The sequence below is a fragment of the Salmo salar genome, chromosome ssa22 (genome assembly GCF_905237065.1).
Source record: "Salmo salar chromosome ssa22, Ssal_v3.1, whole genome shotgun sequence".
In the NCBI taxonomy this organism is placed as follows: Eukaryota; Metazoa; Chordata; class Actinopteri; order Salmoniformes; family Salmonidae; genus Salmo; species Salmo salar.
This window is the reverse complement of record NC_059463.1, coordinates 24,673,981-24,690,760: the sequence shown is the minus strand read 5'-3', so window position 1 is coordinate 24,690,760 and position 16,780 is coordinate 24,673,981. Positions and strand designations below refer to the sequence as shown.

General features: G+C 42.1%; 2 protein-coding genes across 8 annotated transcripts in view; one reads left to right on the top strand and one right to left on the bottom strand.

Annotated features, from left to right (window-relative positions):
* Positions 1-4,442, bottom strand: part of LOC106582956 (28S ribosomal protein S16, mitochondrial) — a 44,843-nt gene extending 40,401 nt beyond the window's left edge. The window contains exon 1 of the mRNA XM_014166598.2: positions 4,147-4,442. The gene's annotated coding sequence lies outside the window, so the exon portion shown is untranslated. The remainder of the gene's footprint in view (positions 1-4,146) is intronic.
* Positions 1-16,780, top strand: part of LOC106582955 (voltage-gated potassium channel subunit beta-2) — a 172,529-nt gene that overhangs the window by 126,904 nt on the left and 28,845 nt on the right. The window lies entirely within an intron of this gene.

Sequence of the window (16,780 nt, the reverse complement as noted above, 5' to 3'; positions counted from 1 at the left end):
AGATTTTTACCTTGTCAGCTCGGGGATTTAATCTAGCATGCTTTCGGTTACTGTCCTCCTTCAGCTACACTACATGAAGGATAAGGAGAAAAACATGGAGAAAATGCTGCTCAGTATAACTGGAGAGTGATGTTCGACTTGGTCTCACATGCCTATAAACCTGCGATCCATGGCCATGGTACACTGGCCATAGGGCATTGTTTTTCCACCTGAACATGATGGTACTTTCCATTGTCAGCCAAGGATGGATGTCCAGAGAATGACCATCGCTGTCCATCGCTTCATATTCAATTCAGCTTTGCATGCATGGGTCCGTTCCAATTCCCGCTTTGAAGCCATGATCTGAATGAAAGATGACAGATCCATCCCTTGGGGCAGCAGGCTGGTCACATGACTGACCTCCCCACCGGGCCAAGCAAAGCATCCAAGTGTTCATCTCAAGGTATGGAAAGAGAAAGAAATGTCCAGTAGCTAGCTACCAGAGTTCACCAGAGTCAGAGCTGCTCCGTTATGTGCCTGCACCACAACTCACTACTGGCAGCCCAGCCCGTGCCTCATCCTCCACCTCCCAGGAATGATTAAATGTCTTTAGTCAGGACTGAATTAATGATGCATTCAAAACTGCTTATGATTATTTAAAGCAGCCCTTCTTGGCTTCTCAGGGAAACTGCAGAATATCCAACTGGCTGGCACGGCAGGTGGGGAGTTAATCCTATAAGATATAGGGCCAAAAAAAGCCTTTCGTTAACTAACACTCTCGCTTGACTCTTTTCCCCAATACTAGCTCTGACTTTGCTGATAGCTACTTTGAGGAAAAATATACTTACAATGACTGTGATATGTGGTTGTCCCTCCTAGCTATCTTAAGATGAATGCACTAACTGTAGGTCGATCTAGATAAGTGTGTCTGCTAAATGACTAATATGTAAATCAAATCAAATGTATTTATAAAGCCCTTTTTACATCAGCAGATGTCATAAAGTGCTTATACAGAAACCCAGCCTAAAACCCCAAACAGCAAGTAATGCAGATGTAGAAGAACGGTGACTAGGAAAAACTCCCTAGAAAGGCAGGAATCTAGGAAGAAACCTACAGAGGAACCAGGCTCTGAGGGATGGTCAGTCCTTTTCTGGCTGTGCCAGGTGGAGATTATAAGAGTACATGGTCATTAAGGCCAGGTTGTTCAAATGTTCATAGATGACCAGCAGGGTCAAATAGTAATCAGTGGTTGTAGAGGGTGTAACAGTTCAGCACCTCAGGAATAATGTCAGATGACTTATCATAGCTGAGCATTCAGAGGTCGAGACAGCAGGTGCGGTAGAGAGAGACAGAGGAAGAAAGCGAGAGGGAGAGCGAGGGTCGAAACAGCAGGTCTGGGACAAGGTAGCACGTCAGGTGGACAGGTCAGGGTTCCATAGCCACAGGCAAGACCAGATGGACTGGGGACAGGGACAGGCAGGAGTCATCAGGCAAGGTAGTCCTGAGGCATGGTCCTATGGCCCAGGTCCTCCGGGAGGGGAGGAGGAGAGGAGAGGAGAGAGGGGGTAGGGGGAGGGGAGAGGGAGAATTAGAGGGAGCATGCTTAAGTTCACACAGCACACTAAATAAGACAGGAGAATTTCACCAGATAGGACAGGAGAACTTCACCAGATAAGACAGGAGAATTTCAACAGATAGGGCAGACTGACCCTAGCCCCTCCGGCACAGACTATTGCTGCATAGATACTGGAGACTGAGGAAGCATCAGAGTAGTCATTATTACAACAAACAAAAAAATTGTCCGATTAATCGGCAGCGGGTTTTTTTGGTCCTCAAATAATCTGCATCGGTATCGGGGTTGAAAAATCATGATCGGTCGACCTCTAGTCCAAATAGCATAGTTCTGAACTGTAGATCCCTGCAGTTGTCTTAATTTGCCACGTCACCTTTCCTTCAGAAATGTTCAATGTAGAGTCAATTTGCAAAATAACATCAAGGCCAAAAATAGGTTGTTCAAATGAGCCTATCCACACCCCTGCATCAATCTTCTTTGAACCAATAGAAATTGATAGTGGTTTGGTCTGTTTCATATCTGTCCCCCCCACTCCTGTTGCTCTCATCTTCTTGCCCGTGTACTGAGGACATATATGTTTTGCATAAGATATGGGCAATACAGTGACTTCATCACCTGTATCTACTAAATAATCTACTGCAAAGTTGTTAACCATCATGTTCACATATATTCCACATATATTCCATCTGATTTCATATGCACACCAGCTGAGGTGGGACGTAAGAGTGGGTCTGTTAGTTTACCTCCACAGCATCCAGCAAACTCTGCTGCTGAGCCGGAGAGAGCTTCTTACATTTCTGCGTCAGCATTGTCTCGTTGGGGCTGTTGTCTTGATTCCATTTTCCCTTAGACGGACTCTGCCTCTCCTGGCCACTTCTCATAAAAACACGTTTTCTTTTCCGACATTCTCGTTGCCAGTGACCAGAAAACCCGCAATAATGACATACTCCAGGTTTCTCTTCTGCTGAACAAGTAATGTTGTTGGTTTCACTCAGAACCTGCACATCTCTGATGACAGCCGGTTTATTATGTTGATTGATGTCTCTGTCCAGTCGTGACATTCTGTCGATGATGTCGCCGTCGTTTTGTCTCTCCCAGTCATTAGTTGTGGAAACAAAAGTTTTTGCAAATCATCATGTATGGATTGCATCAGCTGATGAGTGATTGCCCCATTTCTGGAGGAATTTAGTGTATCTTCATCTTCCATGCCGGGTAACCCACTGTGTCTAACCACCTCTGCTCTAAACCTTTCTTCAAATTCAACAAACTGTTCTTTCGGTTTTTGAACACATTTGGTTATCTCTCCCCAATTGGTGGTTGTATTGGTCAGACCCTTAAGGAAAACATGTATGGCTCTCCATCCATCAGCCACATCTTGCTCTTCACCACCCACAGCTCTATAAACATTTTCTTCAAGTACGCCATGTTCACGGTTGTTGAAAACAAAGGCTAGTAACTGTAACCCATCATAAGGATGTAGATTGTAGAGTTTCTTATAACGCTATAGCGCTTCAAATGGTCCCATGTTTTAATACCCACTTCTCGCAGATGTTTCAACGTTTTTGACCATTCATCCAACTGTTTTGGAGATGCTGATTTATGTGTGATTACTGTCACCTTAGGTTTGTCTTTACTGCCCTTTACAGCCTCTGTTCTGGTTGGCCTAAGACATCATTTGTCACTGTTGTCAGTATCTGTTGACTCAAAGCCAGCAGAGCTGACCAGATGCTTGAAACCCGATCATCCTTGCGCAACTCAGTGTGAGGGTAGCTTGAGGGAACAAATGGTCCACAGGTGGGGGTCAAGTCTGTTTTTACGACCCTTGCCTGTAATTGTGGAATTTATGATTTCAAGGTTTTGATCTGTTCACCAAGAGCCCTTAAACTTTCTTTATCTCTCTTCAATGTCCTGTCATGATTCTCCATAAAGAATTTCTCGTCACGTTTTCTTACTTCGGCTAAAACAGTTAAAGACCATCGTGTCTTTGTCAAGGAATTAGACATTCTCTGTATTTTTACCCAAGATTTGTATTCATCAGACAGATTCCATATTCCATCTTTGTCAACAATGACAGAATATTTCTTCATTATCTCTTGCCTACACTTCTCTACTTTGAAATGGTTCTTCATATCACTAGACAGTGAATTTAAAATATCTGTTCCGCCCTTTTCCAGAGGGGTTTTCTCACTTAACAATGGCATTATATTAACTTTAAAAGTTGTATAATATATATCTCTATGTTTATATATTCATTTAACCCCAAAATATATCCTCTTTCGAGGACTCAAATCTCTTCTAGAACAAATGGTCTCTGTAGGGTCTGGCTGCCCATAAAAACTTATGTTCACTTCAAAAAGCTTGTTGAAGGCTTACATTAACCACAAGTGTAAAAATTGCTACTCAACTAGCAACTCACTTCTATGCAACAAGAAGGTTTCACAAAAAGAAAGGACTCTAAAATGTTAGAGGACTCAAACCTCTATAATAGAGAACAAAGGACTTGAACCTTAAACATCCCAGATACGTATCACTCATTGCATGCATACATTTTAACCTGATTTGGTTCTTTTAAAATGATATTGGTCTAGACTCACCCAGCACTTCTGCCATCGATCAGGAAATTAAGAGTTGACTCCCCAAAGTGGGTTGCACTCAGCCTTCTCTCTTTCTTCTGGATCAACACACAGTTGAGTTTTTCTTGTTGTTATTCAGACCAATTCATCCGGGTCATGGCACCAAATGTTAGCAGTTGATGTTACTCTTCAATAACACAGACCACAAAGCAAATCAGGGGGAGGAAAGTAGGTTTATTCATATTCAAAGAGGATGAATCATGCGGGGAGGTAGATGTTCATGTTCCCCCGTCCCCAGTGATTCTCCCCAGTGATTCTCTCCACAGAACAAAGGGACAGGATGTACTTTATAACCCAGCCCTAGCCTATGGTTGACCAATTACAATTCCTTGCAATAAAACTGTGCCAATGGCCAAATAACAAGTATCCTATTTCAGGTTGGACCAATGAGAACATGCCACACGTAGCTATGAGTTCAGGACTGACATTCCTAACAGATGTTGAACTGAAAACCAACTATTTCCATTGATAATTCCCTATTGACCGTTAGTACTCTATTGACTTTTAGTACTTTTGACCTCTTGTCCTCTGCGTTGTTTATCTTCAAAATATTCTTACAGTTGTAATAGGGTCTAGTAGGCAGCTGGATGGTTTAGAAGCCATTACTATTTTCGTAAATGTGTCGAGAGATACATTCATAACGAGCTACCACGAAGCTATTTCAGGCTATCAATCAAGTTAGAGTAGCTAGCTTGTCTAACTATAATAGCTGGCATTGGTGTTCAAACAGCTAAATCATTTTTTAAGTGGCAACTTTATTTTTGAAAACTTCCAGTCTGGTTCTCGTGCCCACTACAGCACAGAGAGACTCATCCATGCTTTTATTGCAATTTGGCTTGACTACTGTATTGATCTCCTGTCTGGTCTACCCAAGAAAGCCATTGGTCAACTGCAAAACATACAGAATGCTCCAGCACGGGTACTGACCAAGACCAGACGGAGAGCACACATTACACCGGTTTTATTAAGCACTCTATACTGGCTGTCTGTGAGTTTAAGAATGAATTTTAAGATTATTCTATTGGTTTTTAAATCAATCCACAATTGTGCACCCCAATACATGTCAGACATGCTTTTAAGTTATGTACCCAGTAGGTCCCTCAGGTCCTCTGGCTCTTGGTCCGAGGCCTTCCCAAAGCCTAGGACCAAGAGGCATGGAGAGGCAGCCTTTAGTTATTATGCCCCCAGTCTCTGGAATAGCCTGCCAGAGAACCTGAGGGGTTCTGAAACTGTGGAGATATTTAAAATAAATCTTAAAACATATTTTTAGCTTTTCTTTTCCTGGGGGTGCTTTTTAGTTGTTCAGTTTTGTAATTCTTTTGTTTTTTTATCTTATGTTTGTTGTGTAGTAAATATTTCGGCTTTTATTTTCACTGTTTTGTATTAGTTGTTTCCTGTAATGCGCATTGCATTCCATGTATGAAATGTGCTGTAAATAAAGCTTGATTAGATGCCTGCTGGCAAGGTTGGTAGACTTTAGAAAAGCAAGCAATAACTAAATGTACTGAATAAGACTCACATTCCTTTCAATATTTTCTCCAGATTTTAGCAGAGGCAGAGAAGAATATTTCGTTTCTTTGAAAAAAGAACCACCAGTCAGGAGGATACAGACAGCTCAAGAGGCACAGATATACAGAAAAATATACATCTTTTTGACAGAATTAAGAATAATGATTATTGCAAGAAAAAGCTGTTTCAGGTGTTTGAAAAATTATCCAACTTCAGCACGACCCGCCCAAATCCACCCCCCAGCAATCCTCACGTACTTTGTGCCCCCTCAGATTTTTGGGGTGGATGACGCCCCAGATTACAGCGCCCAGTATAACTAACTGGCAGAGTGATGTTTCTGTGTGTGAGCTGAGCAGATGGTGTTTAAATCACACTGCTGTGTTGTTCAGGTGTGAGTTAACTAGCAGAGACGCAACACCGCCTGGTGCCTAGCCTATCTACAGTATAAAGCTGATTCAGCAGTCCATCTACATTGGCTGTGCTACTTTGAAGTCTTGTCATTTTTAGACCATACCTGAACAGATGTCAGTGTTTACAAAGAAGATGATTGCAGGAAATGGGTGTAATTTACATATGAAAGCTGCAACATGGATGCATGCTCCTGTTTAGGAGTTTGGCTTGAGACGTGTCAGGCTATATTTCAGTCATCCTACGCCTTTTGTTGTCAAGTGATTGGATTTAGGTAATCTCAGTTCTGTAGCTGTTTTTACCCCTCAGAGTTCCAAGCATGGGTACTTTGGCCTTATATGTAGTATGGGTTACAAAAGGATTGGGTGTTTTTGATTTGGGTGTTGGCTAATCAGAATCACTTTATTCTCAATTACATTTACACATACCCAGAATTTGATTTAGTGAATAGATGCTGCCAGCAATAGACAATGTACAGACAGAATACAGACAAAGTCACCATAGTCAACATACAGGATATACAATATAAATACAGAGAACATAAAACACTGGAGTAAAACTGAGTTACAGTGAGGATATACAATTTACAGCGGGAAAATACAGTATATATATATATATATGCAGAGGAAGGGACGCTGCCATGACAAATTTATACAGTGTAGGGCTGACCCCAGTTAGTCGACTGGTCGATTGTTTGGTCTTTAGGCTTTTGGTCGACCGAGATTGTTTTAGTCGAGCAGTAACAAGTGTGTATATATATATATATGTACACATATTTGCGCCCTTCTCTGTGAACTAATCCATTGCAGAGGCTTAGACTAAAAGCCAATTTATGCTTGATCTGAAAATGTGGTAGGAGGCTCCATATGGAGGGTGTACGTCATGCGCCTCCCAATTTTTGGAACATTGCAAAGGGCTCTGTATACCTCCGCATGGACATGATCGGCTGACGGTAGGTGGGGGCGGTACATCCTGTATAAACACAAACTCACTTATTTGACAACAGCTCTGCTCCATGAAGCGCAAGAAGTGTGAATGCCCTGCCTTCTGCTGAGGCCGTAGCACCGTAAACGCTGCAGGCCGATGCAGACGTCAGATGGACCATGCGCTCAGATGCGCAATGCACTTCTCTCTCCAGTATGCGCTCTCTCACGCCAATTTGTGCACATTCATTGTTTGCGTTTGATTGTTAGTGTATATCAATTCCCCATTACATATATCACCAACAGTACATCTACAATGTCTATTACTTTGGTTACGGTAATTTATTTTTATTCACTCAATGTTATTATTCCAGTCTTCCTGTTCTCATTGTCGGAGTGGACACATTGTTTGCAGAGTGCACAACCTATGCTACACTTGTCAGACACACGTTTTGGTTTATTTCATTCTATTTACAAGTTTAGTCATTGTCTTTTGTTTGGAGCGCTCCTGTCAATGTTGAGTAAGGATGAGCACGCATAGTAGTAGGCCTAAAGGCTGCCTGGCCTGACTATACATAGTAGTAGGCCTAAAGGCTGCCTGGCCTGATTATACATAGTAGTAGGCCTAAAGGCTGCCTGGCCTGACTATACATAGTAGTAGGCCTAAAGGCTGCCTGGCCTGACTATACATAGTAGTAGGCCTAAAGGCTGCCTGGCCTGACTATACATAGTAGTAGGCCTAAAGGCTGCCTGGCCTGATTATACATAGTAGTAGGCCTAAAGGCTGCCTGGCCTGACTATACATAGTAGTAGGCCTAAAGGCTGCCTGGCCTGACTATACATAGTAGTAGGCCTAAAGGCTGCCTGGCCTGATTATACATAGAAGTAGGCCTAAAGGCTGCCTGGCCTGATTATACATAGTAGTAGGCCTAAAGGCTGCCTGGCCTGATTATACATAGTAGTAGGCCTAAAGGCTGCCTGGCCTGATTATACATAGTAGTAGGCCTAAAGGCTACCTGGCCTGCATACAAATGTAGGCATATAAATGTGCCCATTTAGGGATCTAATAGTATTTCTGATTGGCTGAAGGCACCACCACTAATGACCTGTGGAGCTTCTCAAAGTAATGTTTTCTTCACCTCAAACAGTAAGCAAATGAAGTCTGTTTTTACATCCATTGAGAATAACAGTTTCTCAATGTATTTGAAAAATCTTTCGATAACCACTCATCATGAAAGGGAAACATGTCATGCTCTGATCCAATAGAAACGTCATAAAATAGGCCTACCTGATTACTTATCAGTGCTTAACTTGGACTGAAATAAGTTCCGGTACTCATTTTGGGTGCTGGTACTGTTTATATTCAGGTGCAGTAGCTCCACAATACTTTTGAGCTAATATTGTTTAAGAGAAACAAGAGCTCAAGCAGTAGAACATTTGAGGTGACGGTACTCAGCTCCAGTGAGCTCCTGCCTGAGTCTTGCACTGTTTCTTATCCCTTGCGCAAATAGCCTACAGCTGTGTCTGTCCCGAGTTCACTGGCAAGGGAAACTCTGGGGTCCCAGAATATTTTATATAATGTTGCAAGTTCGCTAGCGCTCAGGCCAGAACCAAGTTAATACAATGTTTCAAGTTTGTTGCAGACAGAATGTAACGTATATGCCGGGAGTCAGGCTGCAGAAGGTGACTTTAATAATGAACCGATCCAGATTAACAAACATGAGCCGCGTACTGAACGTGAGAGAAAACAATACTAACTAATGACTGATGTTAACTGAGGGCTAAATAAAGGGCGAGTAATCAAGGGGAAAATGATGACCAGCTGTGCATAATGATGGGGAACAGGTGTGCGTGATATAGTTGCAGGGCTGGTGGTTAGTAGAACTGCGATGTCAAGCGCCAGAGGGAGGTAGCAGGAGTAGGCATGACCCACAGGCCATGTGTATGTCACGTACGTTTGTAGGAGGAGACCAAGGCGCAGCGTGAATATCGTTCCACATCTTTATTATGTTGTGAAACTTTGCCAAACAAACAATAAACTATAAACAAACAACAAACCGTGACGACAGAGGTGCAACATGCAATAACTCAAAATAATCTCCCACAAACACTGGTGGGAAAAACAACTACTTAAATATGATCCCCAATTAGAGGCAACGATGACCAGCTGCCTCTAATTGGGAATCATACAAAACCCCCCAACATAGAAAAAATAAACTACAACACAACATAGAAAAAATAAACTACAACACAACATAGAAAAAATAAACTAGATAAACATAATCTAGAATGCCCACCCAAATCACACCCTGACCTACCCAAGTAGAGAAATAAAAAGGCTCTCTACGGTCAGGGCGTGACAGTGTAGCCAATGTGATTTATAGGATATTTATTTTTATCAGGATATTTTCTACCTGCAGGCTGCAGTGTATTTATTTGTTGGCTTTATGTAGGCTATTTTTACATAGTTGGCAATGGATGTTACTTTTTAGGTTTGTATCATTTTCATTTAGATAGAATTTTGATTAACCCCATGACAATGATTTTGAGATATGAAGACATTATTATAAATTAAACTTTCACGAAAATGTGCATATGAAAACCATAACTGGCACGCAGATTGGTAGAAAATGGTAAGATAAATTGGCATTCCACATGAGAAAGTTTGCCGACTCCTCGTGTAGCCTGTTACCGGCAACTTCAGGAGAGTAATGGCAGAATCTGCGAAAGCCAGCAGGAGGAGGAGAAGAATAGTTGGGTCAGGTTTTTTTTCTTCTGGTTGTCTAGATCTCTGGCACCATCTTGAGGCATTTGTCTTATTTCATCAAACCGTGAGCTTTAAGCATCAGACAAGCTCAAGGCAGATAGTTGATATTAGTAAAACACGTAAGGTGTGTCTATATGTGGAAAAATACAGGTTTAAAAATGTTGACCAATCGATTGGTCGAAAGAACAGACAACTTTCAGTCGACAAAGATTTTTTAAAATTGGGGACAGTCCTTATACAGTGCATATACAGTATTTGGCAGAGGTGTAAATTGTGCAAATGCAGTATAGTGCCGTTATTACAATAAAAGGTCTTTGATGGCAAGGTGCAGTGTTCGGGTCAAATTAAGTCTCTTAATCCCTATGAACACGATAGCCGGGTCATAAGGACTTCATTTTGCACTCAGAGGCTCTCTATTAGTGAGCCAGCTCTCCATGGGCTTTACTCGTTCTTGAAATGTGGCTCTTTAGAGAGGAACACCGAGCAGGACACTTACGCCTTCTGTACTGTAGCCGCTGAACACTCCACTCCAGTGCAAACACAGATAGGACTTTATACTGCAGCCTCCAACTCTTACAGCCTCGGCTACATACATAGCCTAGTGTTTAGAGTAAGTGGCTATCTTTAGTGGACAAGGAAAGAACACTTGCCATCTGTTTGCTAGGGGCATGTTAGGGTGAATTTCCAAACAGTGTTTGTGTGTGTGTGTGTGTGTGTGTGTGAGTGCACTATGTGGATGTGTGTGTGCTAATGGGAGCGTGTTTAGCTGAATGGGGAGATGAAGACAGCTGTTTACTCCTTGCCTGAGTGAAAGAGTTCAGAGCCAGTGCTGCTCAGAGCCAGTGCTGCTCTGAGCTGAGCTGTGTGTTTGCATTAGCAGCACTCTTCTCTCATCTTCTCTCTATTTCTCTGCGTGTTATTGTCTTAAACACACTGGAAATATATGTATTAAACCATCCTGCTGTGTGCTGCCAGGAATAGACATTTAGCTTTAATTCCCATTTCAACTAATCGTGTCTTTCACCCGCCAAGCCTATTCCATTTTAAATGTGTTTGTAGACATTTGTGTTGACTACTTGAATCCTGTTTCTTGTGATTTCACAGCATGTAGCCTATCCGTGTGTACGTCAGTATCTAAGCTGATGAAGGGAACAGATATAATTGTGTCATGTTTTACACATTGTATGACTGCACTGTGTAGAGACAATAGGAGCTGGCAACCCCATCTGTTGTAGGTTGCTGTTACGACAGTACATGAACTTACATTTGTCAATTATTAAATACTTTTTTTTCTTTCAAGATCCTAGTGTACAGTATCATTTTGATCCTTTTTGAGGATCTGTTAGTAGTGCACAGTATCAGAATTAGATTGTGTGTCAGTTATGTTGATGGTTGATCCCTGTTGTGTTTCTCTGTGTGACATGCCTTTGAACTGTCCATATGACATCATGAGTGTTAAAGTGGAACTGACAGCTTTTTAGCAACGTGAAATCTTATTAAAATCTGTTCATATAAACCCCCAGGAAGAATATGATGTCTTTTTTATTTTTTTAACATTTTCTGACAAGCCAGCTGTAACGTCCGTCGTTAAAGGTAGACCAAGGCGCAGCGTGGGTTGGGTTCATCATATTTTATTTAACGGTGAACCAGCAAAAACCAAAACAATGAACGAAAAGTTTTGCAGCAATACAAAAACAAGATCCCACAAACACAGGTGGAAAAAAGGCTGCCTAAGTATGGTTCCTAATCAGAGACAACGATAGACTGCTGCCTCTGGTTAGGAACCATACTCGGCCCAACACAAAGAAATACAAAACATAGAATGCCCACCCCACACCCTGACCTAACCACATAGAGAAACACACCCTCTCTCTCAGGTCAGGGCGTGACACCAGCACTTACAGTAGATATGGTAATTTTTTTCATTTGCATAAATTCATAGAATGTTTGGGAATTTGTGAAAATGATATATCAATATAGAGTGGGAAAGCGGCATGTGTTTGGACAATTAATAGACACTGCAGTAAATAAAACCTAATTAAAACATCTGTCTTGTCCAGGACCAGAGTCTACGCAGACCAGTGTGCCATAGCCAATCAGAGCTACAGTAGACCTATATGTAAATAAACAATTTTGCCACATGGACCTGCCGTCATTGTCTTTGAACTGGACTGTGTGTTACAGACAGTAGCAACAGCACAACTTTAGATCATTGCCCTTGCTAATTTGATTGTATTGACATTCACTGCCTTAGTTACAATCGTCCGTTTTTGTCCAACATATTGAGTCATTGAAACTAAAACAGTGCATCCTGAATGGATGGAGGCAGCAAACAATGTACCAGGCCAGCTGTGATTTACAACCTGATAACAATATTTGTTGGACTACCAAGAATGTATTGGTGAATTATATTAATCATGCATTGAACTGCATCCATTTATTCTGCCAACAAGGCCTTACTGTACGTCATGGTATTTTTTGTCAAATAGAACCTATTTTTAGGTTGGAACCTGCTTCTAAGGTTGGTTTTGTAGCATAAACTGGGCATTTTATATTTTTGACTGATATTCTAATGATTTGTTTCATATCTGCAGAGTAGTTGTCATTTCCACTTTAATTGGTGTAGAATGGTATACTATCCTAAGCCCTTAGAATACCATGGGGAAGTACTTAGAGGCTATTAGTGTTTCCCCTATATTCATTTAGAAGTGGTGGTCCACTACTACTAAATTGTTGCCACTGCTGCAAAAAAGGAAAACGACAGTAAATGGCACAGTAAAGGTTAAAGTATACAGTATATAAGATGTATGGTTAACTGCTTTTTACTCAGTCATCTGTGTTGTGAATATTTTACTTCTGTCCTACACTACTGTAAATAGTGTCATATGACACTGAATGATGCAGTGTGGTCATGATATGTGATCTAGTGAGTAAGCTTTTCTGCACCACTTTTTTTAGTATGTAAACTATACAGTGGCCGTGTCCGAATACCCATACTAGCGTACTACATACTTAAATTGCATACTATGTAGTCACCGTCGGATACTATTTAGCACGTACCGTTTAGTAAAAAGTATGCAGTATGCAACGGCCGCAACGCAGTAGCGGCTCCTGACTGGCTGAGTACTGTAGGTGGGGACGAGGCCGCTGGATTTTTCCAAATTCAACAGACATGCATCACATTAACCAGACTGATAGTAGCTCATTTCCAATTTGATTCATTTCTCTAAACTCTGAATAGAAAAGGAATGGCATTATAGGCCTACTCAGGCTGGTTATAGACAGACTATCACATTCATTTGGTTCCATTTCAACATATGTATTAGTGAAACCAGAGTGCTATAACATATATAAATTGAAGTGTTCACACCAAAACTTTTCAAATGTTCAAATCAGAAGGCTATTGCACAGAAAAATGTGCACGGTCGGGTGCATCGCAAATTCAGAACCGCAGGACAGCAACATAATAAACCATGTGGTTGTTGGTCACCTCCCTGACCAAGGCCCTTCTCCCCCCAATTGCTCAGTTTGGCCGGGCGGCCAGCTCTAGGAAGAGTCTTGGTGGTTCCAAACGTCTTCCATTTAAGAATGATGGAGGCCACTGTGTTCTTGGGAATCTTCAATGCTGTAGAAATGTTTTGGTACCCTTCCCCAGATCTGTGCATCGACACAATCCTGTCTCGGCGCTCTTCTGACATGCACTGTCAACTGTGGGACCTTTATATAGACATGATGCACCTGAGCTCAATTTCGAGTCTCATAGCAAAGGGTCTGAATACTTATGTAAATAACGTATTCTTAGAACCTGTTTTCGCTTTATCATTATGGTGTATTGTGTATAGATTGATGAGGAAAAAATATATTTAATCCATTTTAGAATAAGGCTGTAACGTAACAAAATGTGGAAAAAGTCAAAGGGTCTGAATACTTTCCAAAGGCACCGTATGTGACCCTGTTCTCATTCATCATCACAACTTGCCTTTCCACCCCACCGCCCTGAACTGTCTCACTCCCACAACCCCTCAACCCCTTATCCTGACAAGTCTTACCCCTTCACCCTCTGTCCTCCACCCTGACCTCTCAGCCCCTACCTTCCCCTCATCTTCTCAGGCCAACACCCTGACCTTTCAGCCCTACCTCTCCCTCTCTGGCCCTGGCCTGAACTCTCAGTAACACCCCTGTAGCTCTTCAGCCCAGAGAGAGCCCATCCTACCTTGTTGACATGGTGAACACATATTGCAGCTCTCAGAGCTAGCGCCTCCCACCTCCCTCGGGGCCAAATATCAGGATAGGGAAAGAGTTGGACAGGGACGGTACAGCTGTCATCCATCTGGCTCCATCTGAATTCTAGACAGTCTGATCAGGTGCAGTGGATTTACGCAAATAACCCCTGAAATAGACTTCTAAAGGCTCGCACACATCACCCATTTCATTTAGCAGACACACCAAATGTGGATCTAGCGTTCGTCTGCCAATCGCTCAGCATACTGTGTTTTAGGGACCACATGCTCTAGATGTCTGACTGTCGAAAATGTTGACGCGATTCTACATGTAAAATGGGTGAGCACTCGATTCACTAATAACATTGAGGTGCTAAGTACTCTTGGGCAGCAAACGCTAACTCACACCTCAGAAAACCCATAAAGACTGAGATGAGCGCCTCTGTTCATTCACTTTGAAATCAGGGGCTTAGTGAACCATGAGGCCACTGTGGTACAAACCGTCCAGAGGCATCTCATCTACAGCCAATGAAATAACTCACACAGTCAAAGTGGTCACTGGGTCCACTCATAATGTGTTGAGGCTGACTGTAGTGTAGTATACCTCTGTAGTCCATAATTGAAGAGGGTAAGAGACGTAGGTGACCTTAATGTTCTGGGCCGTGTCCAGGGAGGCGTAGCGGCAACCTGACCCCGGATCAGACCAGCCTGCTACAGTACTGCTACCAGGTCCCTGCAGGGGAGGAGAGGTGAAGGATAGCCCAGGGCCAACATGCAGTATCAACAGCCAGCCTGGTAAAATATTCAGCACTACACAGAACTGACAAAGGGAAGTATCGTTCCTAGGTGAGCAAGGACAGAGACCGGACTGGGTGTCTGATCGGTTTGTTACTTTTTGTTTGTTTTGAAAAGGACTTAACTCAAATACACACCTGTCCTGCACTTGATCGTTTTCCTCAAGGTTGGCGGTATGTCACGCACAGGGCTGTGGCGGTCAGAAAATTTTGTCAGCAGGTGATTGTCAAGCAAATAACTGTCGGTCTCACGGTAATTGACCGTTAATTAACATATAGTTGACGTCGGAAGTTTACATACACCTTAGCCAAATACATTTAAACTCCGTTTTTCACAATTCCTGACATTTAATCATAGTAAAAATTCCCTGTCTTAGGTCAGTTAGGATCACCACTTTATTTTAAGAATGTGACATGTCAGAATAATAGTAGAGAAAATTATTTATTTCAGCTTTTATTTTTTTCATCACATTCCCAGTGGGTCAGAAGTTTACATACACTCAATTAGTATTTGGTAGCATTGCCTTTAAATTGTTTAAGTTGGGTCAAATGTTTTGGGTAGCCTTCCACAAGCTTCCCACAATAAGTTGGGTGAATTTTGGCCCATTCCTCCTAACAGAGCTGGTGTAACTGATTCAGGTTTGTAGGCCTCCTTGCTCGCACACGCTTTTTCAGTTCTGCCCACAAATTTTCCATAGGATTGAGGTCAGGGCTTTGTGATGGCCACTCCAATACCTTGACTTTGTTCTCCTTAAGCCATTTTGCCACAACTTTGGAAGTATGCTTGGGGTCATTGTCCATTTGGAAGACTCATTTGCGACCAAGCTTTAACTTCCTGACTGATGTCTTGAGATGTTGCTTCAATATATCCACATAATTTTCCTACCTCATGATGCCATCTATTTTGTGAAGTGCATCAGTCCCTCCTGCAGCAAAGCACCCTCACAACATGATGCTGCCACCCCTGTGCTTCACGGTTGGGATGGTGTTCTTCAGCTTGCAAGCTTCACCCTTTTTCCTCCAAACATAACGATGGTCATTATGGCCAAACAGCTCTATTTTTGTTTCATCAGACCAAAGGACATTTCTCCAAAAAGTATGATCTTTGTCCCATGTGCAGTTGCAAACCGTAGTCTGGCTTTTTTATGGCGGTTTTGGAGCAGTGGCTTCTTCCTTGCTGAGTGGCTTTTCAGGTTATGTTGATATAGGACTCGTTTTACTGTGGATAGAGATACTTTTGTACCTGTTTCCTCCAGCATCTTCACAAGGTCCTTTGCTGTTGTTCTGGGATTGATTTGCACTTTTCTCAACAAAGTACGTTCATCTCTAGGAGACAACGTGTCTCCTTCCATTTTTCCTAAGCGGTATGACGGCTGTGTGGTCCCATGGTGTTTATACTTGTGTACTATTGTTTGTACAGATGAACGTGGTACCTTCAAGCGTTTGGAAATTGCTCCCAAGGTTGAACCAGACTTGTGGAGGTCTACAATTCTTTTTCTGAGGTCTCGGCTGATTTCTTTTGATTTTCCCATGATGTCAAGCAAAGAGGCACTGAGTTTGAAGGTAGGCCTTGAAATACATCCACAGGAACACCTCCAGTTGACTCAAATTATGTCAATTAGGCTATCAGAAGCTTCTAAAGCCATGACATCATTTTCTGGAATTTTCCAAGCTGTTTAAAGGCACAGTCAACTTAGTGTATGCAAACCTCTGACCCACTGGAATTGTGATACAGTGAATTATAATTGAAACAATCTGTCTGTAAACAATTGTTGGAGAAATTACTTGTGTCATGCACAAAGTAGATGTCCTAACCGACTTGCAAAACTATAGTTTGTTAACAAGAAATTTGTGGAGTGGTTGAAAAATGAGTTTTAATGACTCCAACCTATGTGTATGTAAACTTCTGACTTCAACTGTAAACACAGTTAGCATCTCCTGGCTCCACACATAGCCTACAAGCCACTGATGCTG